The 16,429-nt window shown below is 37.9% G+C and overlaps 1 long non-coding RNA gene across 1 annotated transcript; it reads right to left on the reverse strand.

Moving 5' to 3' along the window:
- Positions 1 to 275: 275 nt before the first annotated feature.
- On the reverse strand, positions 276 to 12,940 carry LOC141556614 (uncharacterized). The gene is made up of 3 exons (XR_012486581.1): positions 12,704 to 12,940; positions 4,168 to 4,202; positions 276 to 424 (listed from the first exon to the last, which is right to left on the reverse strand). It is a non-coding gene; the product is annotated as an uncharacterized LOC141556614 (long non-coding RNA).
- Between the last annotated feature and the right edge of the window lie 3,489 nt (positions 12,941 to 16,429).

Raw genomic sequence — 16,429 nt, forward strand, 5'->3', positions numbered from 1 at the left:
AGTTTCCCTGCTCCAAAGTATTAAAGAAAACTTTTTCTTATGACTACTGTTATCTCTTTGGTTTTATTTATTTTTCAGAATTAACAGTTGGGTTATCACCTTGTGGGATTGTTAGTGTTTTTCACCGTTAACAGCCCTTGATTATGTAACTTTTGTGACTCTGATCGTTTATTTTGAGATTATGACTACCTTTTGCTAGAAGTTTGGTCCCTGCTGTCGCTAATGCTTTCCTCCTGAGATTATCTCCCATTTACCTTGTATATAACTTGTATAGACACAGTTGTCTATATGTTGTCTCCTTTAGAATGTTAGCTTCTTGAAGGCAGGGATTGTTTTTGTCTCTCTTTGTATCCTCAGCACTTAGCACAGTGTCTCCTATGCATATTTAATAAATTCATGTTTGTGAGAAATAACTCCATTAGATCTGTGTGTGGAATAGAGAGATAAGGTGAAGAATTTACAGGAATGTATAAATTCTTTTTCTGTATTTTATTTTCATTATTTCTGTGTTTCCCCTATGACATATAATATGTGCAGGCCCATATTTACTTGAGCCTTGGCCAGCTATAAACACATTTACTTAAGCTGAGCTGATGACATGTATCAGTATTTGACATTTATCTATCGATATTTAGACCACTATCTGCTTGATTAAGCCTGAAGGCCTGATTTTCTGTTTCCTAGAAATCGGGTGATTTCAGCAAAACAAACAATCTGACGGGGAATCTGAGTAGGGAAACTGAGGCTGGAGACCCTAAAAAGAGTCACTTTCATGTTGTCCTGACCTAGAAGTCAGCCCAACCCCACCTCTGTTAAGTACCACTAATTTACCTTTCTATAGAGTTCTGCTGACACTACCCAAGTTTTCTATAGAGCTGAACTAAAGCTAAGTACCCCTACTAACTTTCAATAGAACTGAATTCACGTTAAGTACCTCCACTTAAGCTCTATACAATTTGAACTATCACTAATCAAACTTTCTATAGCCTTGCAGAAGCCTATTCAAACCCAAAAGCTCTATATTGTCTCAAATCATATATGCAAGGGTGGGAAGAATGGGCAGGTGGGCAGAACTGACAGAACTCTAATTCCATCAGAGAGTTCTGCTCCATTTGAGATCTCTTGATGATTTATAATAAACTTTTACTTCTACTTTTACTTATAATTTAGTAAATTCTTTTACTTCACCCCGCCTTGTCTCATCAAAAGCCTGCATGTTCCCAATACTTCCATTCCAATATCTCCAAATAGCAACAATTAGATGCCTCCCCCCCCCCTTCTCAATGATCTCTTACTTGTGATGTAGTCTTAATCTCTTGTATAAAAGCTGTGCATCTTTACTACTTCTTTAGCCCTCCTACCTCCAGCTAGCTTTCTCTTTCTTATCTCGTGATAAAAAACTTTTCTGCTTTCTACTGAGTGATCTTGAAAACAAATCCGACCCCTGATAACCCTATTATACTGAGTACCTCAGAAGCCACAACCAATCTGGAAGAAATCCCTCATCCCATCCCCCCCCCATAAGTGTGAATCTCTATCCCTGGGTACAACCATTGTCATTTACCTTATTTGTATGAAATTCGGACCTTCCCCTTATTCCCTATTGGCTGATCCCCTGTTATCCGAAGTCTATTTCTCCTCAGATCTAAATCTCCACCTCTAATTATGTTTTATAATGTATTTTCTTATTTTAAATCCCTACTTCTGATTTCATTTTACAATCTCTGAAAGTCTGAGACCGTCAACCCTGATTACATTTTACTTAGTTTTGTTTCCTTGTTCCATATCCTATCCTCCATTTCTTACCTTTCAACTTAACTGTCCTTATTTAAGTTTCATTTCTCTTTATTTCTCTAGTTTAATTTTCATAACTCTGTGGAAACTAAATCCTCATGAGTTCTCACATGTTAACTAAGTACAAAATTACTTGGGGGGGAGGGGATGTGTATGTAGGAGTCTGAGAACTAATAGTCCTAGAAATCAATTGGGAAATATTTAATCTCTGCTAAGTATTAGATGATGATGTTGGGGATTTTTCTCCAGGCTTTTGATGAGACAAGGCGCGGGTGAAGTAAAAGAATTTACTAAATTATAAGTAAAAGTAGAAGTAAAAGTTTATTATAAATCATCAAGAGATCTCAAATGGAGCAGAACTCTCTGATGGAATTAGAGTTCTGTCAGTTCTGCCCACCTGCCCATTCTTCCCACCCTAGTATATTTGATTTGAGATAATATAGAGCTTTTGGGTTTGAATAGGCTTCAGCAAGGCTATAGAAAGTTTGATTAGTGATAGTTCAAATTGTATAGAGCTTAAGTGGAGGTACTTAAGGTACTTAAGTGGAGGTGAATTCAGTTCTATTGAAAGTTAAGTAGGGGTACTTAGCTTTAGTTCAGCTCTATAGAAAACTTAGGTAATGTCAGCTGAACTCTATAGAAAGGTAAATTAGTGGTACTTAACAGAGGTGGGGGTTGGCCTGACTTCTGGGTCAGGATAATGTGGAAAGTGACTTTAGGGTCTCCAGCCTCAGTTTCCCTTGTCAATGAGGTACAAGAAGTCACAAAGGTGGGAAATCATCTCAAATGAATTCACAGGCTCAAACCATCTCCAGGTCAAAGGGCAAAGCTATACTGTGATGCTCAGACAGAAGGCAAAGTTCCTAACTATCAAAGGGGAAAAGATCCTAAAAAAGGTATGCTAACTATGTAATTGTGTAAATGAGTAAATCAACTGCTGGTCTTGGACATCCTGTTTTTTTTTTTTCAAGATAGCCTCAGGAATTGACATCTGTAATTAAACCTCAAATTATATAAAGTAACAGTGGCCTTCAGTATAATATAACTCTTTCTGTACAAGATAATTCTACAAGGTCAACTCGTTCCTCATTGGGGCCCACCTAGATACTAGGTTACAGTCAGGTACATATGTAATGTAATGCCAGAGAAACTGAAGCAAGACAGAGATTGGTTTTAATGTGAAGAGTTTAGGTTAGCTGACCTCATGTCCAAAAATCCTTCAACCCTGAGCTAGTGGAGCAGGGAACTTTTATAACTTACTAGGGTTTTCAAACAGAATCAGATAAATAAAAACTAAGCCCCCCAAATTCAATAGACCAATAAGTCATATCCTTTTTTCCCCACTAAAGTAAATTTCCCTAAATTCCAATTAAACGATGCAGACAAGCTGAATTACCATTTGGTTATTTTTTTTTCTCTCTTTTTAAAAAACTGGTTCTCAGAAGTCTGAACAGGCTCAGAAGTTTGACTAGATAAAGAGGCTATTCCTTTGCCAGAGTTTTTTTTTTTTTTTTTTTTTCCTTTAAAGCAATTGACATCAGCTTGTGTTCTCTCTCTTACCTCCCCCATTCAGAGGTGCAACCTGATTGATTCAGATAATCAGACAATCAGATATTGGCTTTTTTTTTTTTTTTTTTTTCTGCTAACAGGTTTTCGAAAAGACTGCTTTTCTGCCAGATTTAAAAAACAGCCAAGCTTTCTCTGTTTTTTTTTCTTCAAAATTAGTGCCAACAGATTACAATTAAATTCAGTAAAGAAATTAACACTCATAAAGCATTTTATGCTAAGCACCTTTGCAATCTCAAAATGACCAATTGCCAAATTCCTCAATTGTTGTTTTTAAAACTTAACAGAACTCCTTAAATCAACACAACAGACAGACAAATCACAAACACAGACTGCACAGACACAACATTTAACAAATACAAACTGGGGGCAAATTCCTGATATCTCAGGAGTGCCGTTTTCAGGTTGACAATCTCTCCCTCACAGAAACCCAAACTTAGTATTTTCAAAAGATTAACTAGGCTTCCAAACTCCAGTGTAGAACTGGAGGGATCAGATCAGGTGCATTCCCTGCATTCACAGAAAGTGCCCAGATATATTTTACTACGTTTTATACAAGAAAATACCCAGAACCAAATTGTGCCTAATGGCATCAGATTTGTTCTAACAGGCACCCGGATTTTTGCCCAATGCCACCCAGACAAAGTTGTGCTTAAAAAGGCATCCAAATTTGTGCCCCAAAGCACCGAGAACCAAGTAGTGCTATGTGGCGTACCACTGGCATTTCCCAGAGTTGTATGGTTCTGTCAGCCCAAATGTATCTTGGGACCCAATATGCTTAGCACCCAAACAGAACAGAAAACTCACCTCTGGAGAGTTTCAAACCAGTTTCTCCACTGCAGCTGAAATAGAAACATTGATGGTAAATTCTTGCTGGGCTGGACCTAGTCTTTGTGTGGGATTCTGGAAGAAACTAGAGGCCGTCTTCCCTAAAAGTGTCCAGGACCAGCTGACTCAAGGCTCTCAGCCGAAGCTTGTTATTCTCTAATCTCTAATCTTGTTCTCAGGTCTCATATCTTGCTGGGGCCTCCAAATGTAATGCCAGAGTAACTGAGGCAAGACAGAGTTTGGTTTTTAATCTTTAGAGAGTTTAGGTTAGCCAACCAAATAGAACTCATGTTCAAAAATCATTTGACCCTAAGCGACTGAAGCAGGAAGCTTTTGTAGCTAACTAGGATTTTCAAATAGAATCAGATATGGGGAATGAAAGACACTGAGTGAGCAAACAATCCTTAATTCCAAAAAAGGATCATAATTTAGTCCTGACGGGATAAGGGTCAAGATAAGAAGGTCGAGAACTGGAGACAGTGAGGTGAGGGACAATACTCAAAAGGAGGGGAATTATCCCAGCAAGGATTGAAATAAGGCACCTAGAGTTTTATGACTCAATGGTATTTCAAGGCTTCTTTTCTGACTTAATTCTCCCAGTCCTAATGGTGAGGAAAAGGGGGGCTGTAATAATTTTAGTCAGGGCATGACAATTCAGGGCATAACAATAGTATTTAGTTGAAGTCTATTTGTTGTACTAGCTCCTGCTTGCCCCATCCCTCTGCTTACCCAAGCATTTTGATTAAGCAGAATGCATCATCCTTGTGCTCTATGGTCAGAGTACCCCATTCTATGCCCTTGTTCTTGGTACTCTCCTGCTCTCTATAAGGTTATAACTACTGATGTGTGCTTCTGTATCTTCCTGCTTATGCAATTAACACCCTCCAGCATGTGGTTTTAGCTTTTATAAACCCTTGCCTCCAGCTGGTTTTGGGGCTGCTTAATTTGGGTCTTGCTATGTCCCTTGCAGCCACCAGCAAATAAATTCCACTTGAAATTTTACCAAGTCTCATTCATTGTTTTTCTTGGTACAACATATTTCACCCCATCACCAGATACTGTGCTAGCTATCAGAACAAATTGAGACCTGTCCTCAAGGAATTTCTAATTCTAAAGGGGAGTCCCAATTGTCTGTTATGTATGAAGATTGTGCTGAGCTCTGGGGACATAAAAAAAAGTAAGACAGTTCCTGTTCTCAAAGATTTGACAGTCTAAGAGGGGAGTCAGCATGCAAACAACTATATAAACAAGATATTCAAGATACATTGGAAGTAATCAACTGAGGGGAGCAACTATAATTAAAGAGGATCTAGGGAGGTTTCCTGTAGGTGTAGGCGTTTTTGAAAGAGGATTTTTAATTTAACTCCGTTTTGCACTGTATTTGTCAGGGTTCTTCTTCCTATCTTCCCTCCCTCCCTTCTTCCTTTTCTCCCTCCTTTCCTTGTCAGAATAGCAATTCCTAGTCCAAAATACACCTGTGACAAATTCTTCTATGCAAAAGATACTTTCAATTAGGAGAATAAGTTACAGACAAAAATGAAAAGGCAAAATAGGTACCAGGAGTGGTAAATATGCAATACATTTGAGAGAGCAAGGAAAAGCATTTGAAAGAAGTCATTAAAGGAACAGAGGTGTAAGTATGCCGTTGACTGGCATATTAAATCCATAGAGGAGTTTAGCAGACTAACCAGAGCTAGCTATAGTAAGAAGAAAGATGCTATTAAAGGGAAGAGACACTATGAAGGGAGAGAAAAAGAGAAAGTACTTCATAGCTGGCTTAGTTTTGAAAAGAACTTAACAAAGATTTTCATTATAAGCACATCTTTCATAGAGAAAGCATAACCTATATGTTTCTTCCAGAAGGGGAAATAAAGGAGGGAAGAATGCTGAGATTGCCTTGAAGATATTAATAAAAGCAGTCTGGGAAAGCCTGGGTTCCCACTATAGGAATAAGATACTTATTAAGGCAATCTGACCACATCATGGTTACCTTAACCATAGACTAATTATTAACTAATAAGATAGTCTGGGAAACTAAGTTTCCAGAATGAGCATTTTAGCATGTGCTCAAAAAGAGAGAGAATAAGCTGATTTAAAGATTCACATCCTTCCTCCCTCCCTCCCTCCCTCTCTTCCTTCCTTCCTTCCCTCATACCTTCCTCACTCCCCCTTCCCCATCTCTCCTTCCCCCATTTTCTCCTTTATCTCCCTACCACCAAGTTTCTTTAAAATTATTCAAGAACCTAAATAGCTGGAGAAAGTTGCTTTATCTTTATCTTGTAGAGTTCTGTAGCCCTTAACAAATGCTTATTGACTCATTGACTGATAAAGAAGGTATAATTTCCTTTGATCTAGTGTAAATGACTCCAAACAATGGCACATCTTTTCCTTTGTAACAATTTAAGCAAACTCTTTTTATTTTATTAAGTACCTTTTCCTGGCTGTTATACTAGCCCTAACAAAAAAATAAAGAAAACTATTCCTTTCTGAGTCCTAGCCCCTCCTAGCTGATGCATTATCAATTCAAGAAGCTAGGACCTTTGATTCACAAATCCTGGTCAAAAGTCCCCTTTGAATTCCAATAGGAGATCCGGGTTCTCCCAGCCCCCATTCTAATGATCTGTTCAGGTTTCCCAACCCTCACCAAGCAAATTCTAGCCCTCACTGAAATCCAGTGAGGAGCCAACTTGGGACTTCACCTATAGGCCCCTTTAGCTAAATCTCTCATTATAAAAGAGCCAAGCTGGAGTTCTCCCTTTGCAGAGATCCCAAACATGGCAGCCTTACACCTGGCATGCTAAGGATCTCTTATTTTTCTTGGTGTTGATTGTCTGGCCAAAATTAGCACGAGTCATAGAGAATGGATTCATACTCTTGCATTTTAGCATCAGAGGTTGCACTGAGCAGATAATCATCTGTGAACAAAAAGTCTCACAGTAACTATCCTTCCACTTTAGTCTGGGCTTGTAGCTTTTCCAAGTTAAATAGTTTACCCTCAGTGAAGTAGCTGACCTTGTTTTCATCCTCATTGAAGGCATCTGACAACATCACAGAAAGTCTTATGCTAAAAAACTTGGGAGAAAGCACACAGCTCTGTTTTATTCCACTGGTGACTGGGAAAGCATAAGAGTATCTATCATTCCTTATCCAGAAACAAGTATACCATCATGAGACTGGCCCGCAATATTGATGAAGTTCCCCAGGAGCCAAATTTTTCCACAAACCTCCACAACTGACAGTATGAGAAGCTTTAGGTTGACAAATATTATATACAGACTTCTGTTCTGTTCCTGGCATTTCTCCTGAGATTGGTGGACAGCAAACATACCATGTTCATCATTTGTTGGCCTTTTCTGAAGCCCTAATGGCTCTTGGGTAGATGACCATTTTCCTAGTGAAGAGCCAGCAGATTAAGGAGGACTCTGAAAAAAATCTTGTCAGCAATGACTTCCCCAACCTATCACTGTCACAGAACAATCTGTTCCTTTTTCTTTTACCTTCATTTTCCTTTTCCTTTATCTCTAGCTGGACAATGGAGGCATCCTTGATCTTTTGGTGGGGAGCAATAACCTATCATATTGATGTAATGTAGCCTCTAGGGGAGACAGCAATAATTTTAAGATCCCCTGATCTTAAGGTGCTTCTGTTCTAAAAAATCTGTCAGTGCTTCTAAATCCTTTGACTTTGGAATCTGTGATCCTGAGGCCCTCTGATCTAAGAATGCTATTGTACTGTCAATGATTATAAAAGTCCTCTGGCCTAGGAATATATTAATATATCTTCCCTTAGGCTTTAGGGAAGATACATGAGTGACTGTAAGACTATTTCTCTAACAATGTCAATGATTTCAAATCTTTTGGCCTTAGAATAGTTCTATATATGTCTGTTGGTCAATGAGAACCAAATTCTTGAGACCATTCCTTGGTTCTTCCTCTAGGCCATAAAATTAGCATATCAATGACATGAACTGGATAAATTTGTCTCCTTGCTCCAGGTTTTTTGCTAAAATTCCGTTTGGAATTTTGATTGCTTTAATTGGCATTACAAATACAATAAACTTTTCCTCTTGACTTGGATATAGGTTCAAGCCTGCAAATTCTTTTGAGATACCTTGTGATACCGATCTATGAACCCTAACCTTTTGGGTCCCTTCCCAATCTCAACAATATAATCCAGAAGATTTAAGTCAGCTTCTGTATGAGTGGACTCCTTGTCTTATAGATCTCTGCTGTGATGGAATCTGCATCAGGTGCTTTGCCACACAGAAGAAGCCTAATAATATTCAATACCTCTTCTTCAGTTGGAAATTGAGCTAAAGAGGAACTGACTTCAACCTGAGCTTAATGGCTTCGGCATTGGTTGAATACTGGTTTGTTGAGGACATTGTAAACTGTTTAGTCCATCTCTTCAGGATCATGTTGTGATATATAAAAAAATTGAAAATTTTTTAGATAATTAATAATTTTGTTAATCATGTTAGTGGATAATGAATAAAAGGGGTCAGTGGCACTCTTGAATGCCAAAGATTCCCTCATAGAGTTCACTCAAAATGCTTGATGAGGGGAGCCCCGGAACTCTCTCTAAAACTCCTTAAGGACTAAAACAGCTTCACTCTATTATCTAGGTGGGCCCAGTTGAGTCTGAAGCTGGAGAATTCTGACACTATTAAATTAAAAAATTAGCCCAGAGACTCATTCAATTCCAAGATTTTCCATCTGGGATTATACCTAGCCCCCATCAAGAGCAACCTCCAGCTTGTAGCCAAGGCTTATAAAATGAGCCAACTTGGGGCCCAATCCTTGCAGAGTGTCTAACATGCCATGCCATGCATAGCAGCAATCCTCTGCCCACTGAAATAATATTCTCTTTCAGAGTTACCCTCTATCTTTCTTACCTATTTCCTTAACAAGACTTTATACCTCTTTGTCGGGATTTCTTTACTAGAAACTTTACTTCTCTGTCAGACCCTGCCACTAAGGAATTCAGTCTTTCTATTTATGCATAGCAAAGGCTCCATAGCAAAGGAGCTTAATTATAATATTCATTCTTCCCATTAATTGTTAATCAATCAGAGTTGATTGCTACCCTCAGGAACACCCAGTCTTCTAAGGGCATAAAGAGGTTTGACTCCCCTAAGTCCCCTTAGGATTCGGCACAAGGTAGGGAGTTGGGGGAACCCCTTTTGATGGTGCAGAGGTCCTTTGTAAAGGAATTTACCAACCTGAAAAACTAGACTGGTAAAAAGTTTATTATTGGCATTGGGAAGTCAGCCTTTGCTATGCAAAGATGAAATAATATGTTATTACATAACCAAGTATTGAGGAAATCTCCAAAGAAGAGAGAAAAAAAAACCTGGATCTCCTCAATACTTGGTTATGTAATAATCAGCCTCAGTGCTGAGTAGTTATTGTAGCAGTAGTTAATATGAAACATATTAGTCTTCAAGACATCATAGAAACACTTTTGAATGTTGGATTGTCAGTGAAAAACTGAATTTCATCTGCCTTCTTACTGAGCCAAGAATCCTACATCTCTCTAAACTTTGCTTACCCTTTACTTTTGATGAAATTAAATGCTGCCTTTTTATAGACAGATGATTTATCCTGCTAATAGATCCTGTAGAGTTCCCATTTTTTCATTTAATAGCTTCTGTATTTCCTCATTATTTTCATTGTGTGTTATGGCTAGGTTGTGAAGGGCTTTGAACATCAGATGATTTTCGATTTGGTTTTAGAGGTGGCAAGGAGCTACTGGAGTTTATTGATCAGGTTGCTGATATATTTAGACCTTTGATTTAGAAAGATCACTTTGAGATCTAAATGGAATAAATATATGGACTTGAATGGGAAGAGAACTAAGGAAGGCAGACCAACAAGCAGACTATTGAAACAATCCAAATGTGAATGTAAATTGACAACACTTTGGCAATATATTGGATATGGGGGTGGGATGTAATAGAGAATGAGGAGTCGACGAAGGTGTCTAGGTTGTAAGCCTGGGTGACTGGTGTAATAAAGAAGTTAGCGTGAAAAGGGGAGGTTTTGTGAGAAAAATAAAGAGTTCAGTTTTGGACACATTGCAAAACTTGTATATATAAAGACCGCATGCAAAACAAATATGAAGTAAAAGATGAAGGGAGAAATCACTAGCTTGGGGGTAAGAGATGGAAAACTGAGTCTTGAAGGAAATTAAGAATTCCAAGAGACAAGGTAAGAAGAGAGTTCATTCAGTTAAAAGAAATGTTGGTTTGGGTCTTACCCTGATCAAAACTCAAGAAAGAAGACAAAGGCAGCAAGCATTCAAAATGCAGTGCTGCCTTTGGAGGTAGGAATAAACAATTTCAATATAAAGTTATACATTTAAATTAGTATAATAATTATGAAGAAATCCTATGAAGAAATAGGATTAATACCACCTCAATTAATTCCTCATTATAATATCATAGGGAGATAGGATACATGCTTTCCACCTCCATCTCCTACAAGGTTAAAAATGGAGTCCCTCAGACTGATTCAGCACAACTAGTTGACTCTGCATAATTCCAGGTATGGGAAGGGGGAAGAAATGAGGCAGTTTGTGCAAAGTCATGGAGAAAGGCGATATTTTGTTTTATGTAACAGTATGAAGTAGGAATGTCTGAATGGAAGTGATGTGTTTAATAAATCAAGAAAGATAGAGTGGGTCAGGTTATGAAGGGCTTTATATGCCAAAGGGAGTTGTTTAGATTTGATTGTAGAAGCAATAGAGCCATTGGAGTTCTTTGAATGGTGGTGAAGTGGTATAGGAGATTGAGAGAGCATAGTTTTAGACTGTGGGAGAACATAATGGTTCTCATGAAGAAATCATGATCATTTATCACGGAACAAAGATTTGCCATTTATTACATGAAATAGCTCATAGATTCACTGAATATGACTAAGCAAGGCAGAATCATAGATGATTGACCAATGTTCTTCTGATTGCAGGAACCTTTAAAGTCTCAGGGAACAGGAGGATCAAGGGCAGGATCTAGGGAGAAAGGGGAGGAGTTAGGGACAGGTCTGGGAGGTTTCAAGGAGGAGCCAGGTAGAGGCCATGTGACTGACCAGGTCCCAGACTTGTCTAAAAATATGCTTATCAAAACAGTCTCAGAAGTGGAAAGCAGGATTAGGGTTACTAACCCTGGAAGCTGGATGAACTGATTAAGAGTTCACATCAGTGGGAAAGGGGGTCAGAGGGTGGGTATGTCTGACTTGGTCATATTTGTGCTATAGGAGAATCCATTTGGATTTCCAAGTCATGTGACCAGAAAGATGGACAGACATTTTCTCAGATCCTCTTATCCTTTCAAAACTGCCCCAAATAATAATTAATTTGCTCAATAGATAGAGTAATTGTATTTTTACCTATAACAAGATAATAACCCTAAGAAAGAGAGAATACCATCAAATAACAAGAAGACCAATCCCTAACTCACTCCCACAGCATCTCCTCCTTCACTCTTTCCTACATTTCAGTAGGAGAAGGCATTATAGACTGTGGGCCTCTTACACTGGGATCTACTCAACATTTATTTCCTTTACTGCAGCTAAAATTTCTGCCAACATACTTTGCCCCTGTCATCACTTACCATTCTGGGACAATAAATAGCAAAACTTAATTATCTGCATCCCTCTTTTCCTGAAGAGCAAGAATAGAAAAGTCGAAGTATTGTTGCCTGGGTTATAGTACTCTGAGAATGAAAGAATAAAGTAACCTGGGGTTGAACAGTAGCTGATGTGTAGAATTGCACCTGGCCTGAAGTCATTTTCAGATGCAAAAGAAATATATTTCATCATGTAAAAAAGTCAGAAGTTTGAATAAGTCAAGTATTATATCAAAATATCATCAACACCATAAACTTGACGTAGGATATAAACTACTTCCATCCTTTCCCACTTCTAAAATCTTTGTATCAAATTTCCTCAGAATTTGGTATCCAAGAAATATATACATACATACATATACATATATACCTATTCATCCCTGTGTGTATTCACATGAATATATACACATCTATATCTATATGCACTATTCCCTAATAGACAACTGGTCAAAGAATATGAACAAAAAATTCTGTAAAGGATTGTAAGAAAGAATGTTCAAAATCAGCAATAATAAGAGAAATGGTAATTTTTTGTAGTTTTTGTAATCAATTTTTTGTTTTTAAAACAATCCTGAGATTTTACTTCATATACTTAAAATTGGCCCAGACAACAAAAAATGGGAATAGTCAATGTTGGAGGAGTTGTGGGATAATAGAGACTTTAATACAATCTTGGTGGAGTTGTGAATTAGTACAACTATTATGGAAAGCAAGAAAGAAGCATAGAAAGACTTACATGAACTGATGTAGTGAAATAAGTGGAGCCAAGGAAATAATACACACAATGATCATAAGAATGTAAATGTAAAAAAGAACACAAAGCAATAAAAAATGAATGCTGAAAAATTACAATCATGTACCCAAAGAAGAAATATGAAAAGATACTCTTACCTTACTCCTTTGCAGGGGTGGGAGATTTACTGATGTAGAATATCATCTATATTATCTATATTTTTGGACCTTTTTGAGATATTGATCTGTGTGGCGTTCAGCCTGAATAACTCCATGTATAATTTTCATTTATACTTAGGGTATGTGCACAGCCAGCTTAAAGGAGATTATAGTCTACAGGTGCATTAATTCCATCTCCCTATGCTTCTGTAATTGGGAAAGAACTGAGGTGGCACTTATCCCTCCTTCTCATATTACAGTGTAGCAAACAGGATTATCTTGTTCTTATATGGAAGTTGTTTATTCCTGTCCATAAAAATAGCATGCATTTTTTAATTTGGAGGTCAGCCACACCCAACTGCCAACTGCCAACTGCTTTAGTGTGCTTAATAAAATCCTTTTACCTTTCCTAAATTAGCATTATTGAACTGCAGTGTTCTGGTTGGTTTTCTGGATGTCTCTGGACCAGCCTGTTTCAACAGAGTAATCACCACAAGAATAGCCAGGGATAAAATTCAAATTCTTTATTGTCTTATGGTCTTAAGTGGAGGAAATGCAGGAGGAGAGGATAGCCACCCAGATGGTGTGAAATGGAGTGAATCTGTCTGGCTGAGTTTGTCCCAGCTTATATGCTCTATTATAATTGCATTATCATAGGTGTGAATCTTCTTGCAGAACTATATTAAGTACTAAATACTGATGTACTGAACTAGAGAACTATTAATCACCATGCTAAACTAGATAACCATTGTCTTATCAATTCCACTTAGCACCTTGTGAGAATATTTGTTTCAAGTACAGAGTTCTGGCCCATAACATTGAACAGAGTGAGATCCAAATCCAGATTTCTTTTAGCAGATTCACTTAATGCTCTACTTGTCTCCAATTTGATTTTCAGATTTCTTTGGAAAGAGTAGTGTCTTCCATTCAGTGATGATCATTCTCACACCTACTCATACTCTACATAATCCAGTGATTTTTGAACTCTTGTAGATTATTATACAAACTTCAACCCTTATTTCCCATCACCCAAATCTTTATTCCCATCCTCCTTAATCCTCCTATCCCGAATTCTAATCAAATACCACGTTCCCCAACAAATTCCCTTCATCCTAAATCTTTTTCTCTCCTATTATTCCTATTGTCTAGCTATTACTGAAATTGGTTACCGTTTCCCGCCCCCTCATGACACAGCATCTCTGGTCAACTTTTCTAGTCCTAGCTGTACCTTTACTAATTCCCCTTAACTCATTGGCAGAGGAAGAAGAATTGAAACACTATTTGCTTCCCATTGCCACTTTCAATTTTTCCCCCTAACTCCATCACTCAGTTATCATTCCTCCTTTGAGGTTCAGCCTATTTATCTCTATCACCCAAAGTCCCATTAGCTATTGTCTTCAGACCACTTTCATTCCTTTCTCAACGAATTTGATCCATGACTCACAGCTTCTCTCTTCTTCCCAATTCTTCCTTTCATACCAGGAGAATTTATTAAATCTCCCTAAAATACCCCAACTACTCAGTTTCTTAACCTTAGCATTGGATTACTCCCAACTACTGCCTTCTCTCCTCCAGACCTACTGCTGAATGAAAGTGGAGAAAATCATGTAACTGTTATGATTATGTCACATAATTTCAGTTGATTCCCCACAAATCTCCCACAGCTTTCCTTCCCCCTACTATCTCAGCTAAGAACCCTTTCTCATCTTTTACAGAGAAAAATTGAAGCCATTTGCCTCAAGGTCCCTCTTCCCCTTCTCTATCCTCTATAGATCAGGACAGGTGAAATTGGCCCTGGTTGCAATGGGAATCTTGACCATTTTAAGCTAAGGTCTTCAATAGGTCTCAGTTTAATCTTGCCCATTCAGTGATTAAGGTTAGGTAGCAACTGAGGCAAAGAATCTCCTCTTTCAACTAGTTCAAAAAAATCTTGCCACTAGACACAGGTGGTTCTGTAGGGGAAAGTAAGCAGGTGACCTTGCACAGCCCTCCTTGACTTAAATCTAATTCACTTGCATGTCATGGCATCACCTGCTTGAGGTTCTGGCCTTCTTTGAGAAGGAAGGACAAACAATAACAATCTCCTATAACTCATATGCCTTCTGTTCACTACTTCCTTCACCCCGTTTCATATGAAAAGCTGACTTTACCCCTTATCAAGGCTAATCCCTCTCCCTGCTCAATTAATTCTATTCCTTCCCAATTTCTCTATCAAATCTCCTCCTCTGTTATCCTCACTGTGTCACTTATAGTTGATCTTTCCCTCTTTACAGAGTTCTTCCCTATTGCCTATATAGATTTACTCACCATGAAAGGGACTCACATGTGCAAAAATGTTTGTGGCAGCCCTTTTTGTAGTGTCAAGAAACTGGAAACTGAGTGGATGCCCATCAATTGAGAATGGCTGAATAAGTTATGGTATATGAATAGTATGGAACATTATTGTTCTACAATCAGCAAAATGATTCCAGAGAGTCCTGGAGAGATTTACATGAACTAAGTGAAGTGAGCAGAATCAGGAGACTATTGTACATAGCAACAATAAGAAGGTTATATGATGATCAATTCTGATGGAAGTGAATCTTTTCTTTTCTTTTCTTTTTTCTTTTTTTTTTTGCTGGGTAGTTGATTTTTTTAATAGCTTTTTATTTACAAGATGTATGCATGGATAATTTTTCAGCATTGACCCTTGCAAAATCTTCTGTTCCAACTTTTCCCCTCCTTCTTCCTACCCCCTCCCCCAGATGGCAGGTAGACCAAATACATGTTAAATATGTTAAAGTATAAGTTAAATACAATATATGTATACATATCCATACAGTTATTTTGCTGCACAAGAAGAATCAGACTTTGAAATGTAAAATTAACCCGAGAAGGAAATAAAAATGCAAGCGGACAAAAACAGAGGGATTGGAAATTCTATGTAGTGGTTCTCACTCATTTCCCAGAGTTCTTTCACTAGGTTTAACTGGTTCTATTCATTATTGAACAAATGGAACTGATTTGGTTCATCTCATTGTTGAAGAGGGCCACGTCCACCAGAAGTGATCAAGAAGTGATCATCATATAGTGTTGTTTTTGAATAATGATCTCTTGTTCCTGCTCATTTCACTCAGCATCAGTTGATGTAAGTCTCTCCAAGCCTCTCTGTATTCCTCCTGCTGGTCATTTCTTACAGAACAATAATATTCCATAATATTCATATACCACAAATGTATTCAGTCATTCTCCAATTGGTGGGAATCCATTCAATTTCCAGTTTCTAGCCACTGTGAAAAGGGCTGCTACAAACACTTTTGCACATATGAGTCCCTTTCTCTTCTTTAAGATCTCTTTGGGATAGATTTAGGGACCAAAATGAGATTAGGGTTTCTGGTGGTCAGGGATTTAAATGATAAGGTCTAGTGGCATGTTTGAGGTTTAGGGAACCAAAATGGAGAGGTTTGGCTGCCTTTCAAACCCTTGGGATTCAGTGCAAGGATAGGAAGTTTTGGGGAACCCCCTTATACCACCTCCAAAATCTCTATGCTGATGGTTCTCAAATCTACACATCCTGCTCTAATCAAATTGTTTACCTCCAATCTCACATCTCTAATTACCTTTCAAAGATCTTGTGCTGAATAACAAAGTAGATTTCTTATCCTCAACTTATCCTAAAAAGAATTATTTCTCTTTCCCTTTAGACTTTCCCTCCTACCATCTTCCCTGATAATGTATTGGACAATG

This window comes from Sminthopsis crassicaudata, chromosome 2 (assembly GCF_048593235.1).
Source record: "Sminthopsis crassicaudata isolate SCR6 chromosome 2, ASM4859323v1, whole genome shotgun sequence".
NCBI classification, from domain to species: Eukaryota; Metazoa; Chordata; class Mammalia; order Dasyuromorphia; family Dasyuridae; genus Sminthopsis; species Sminthopsis crassicaudata.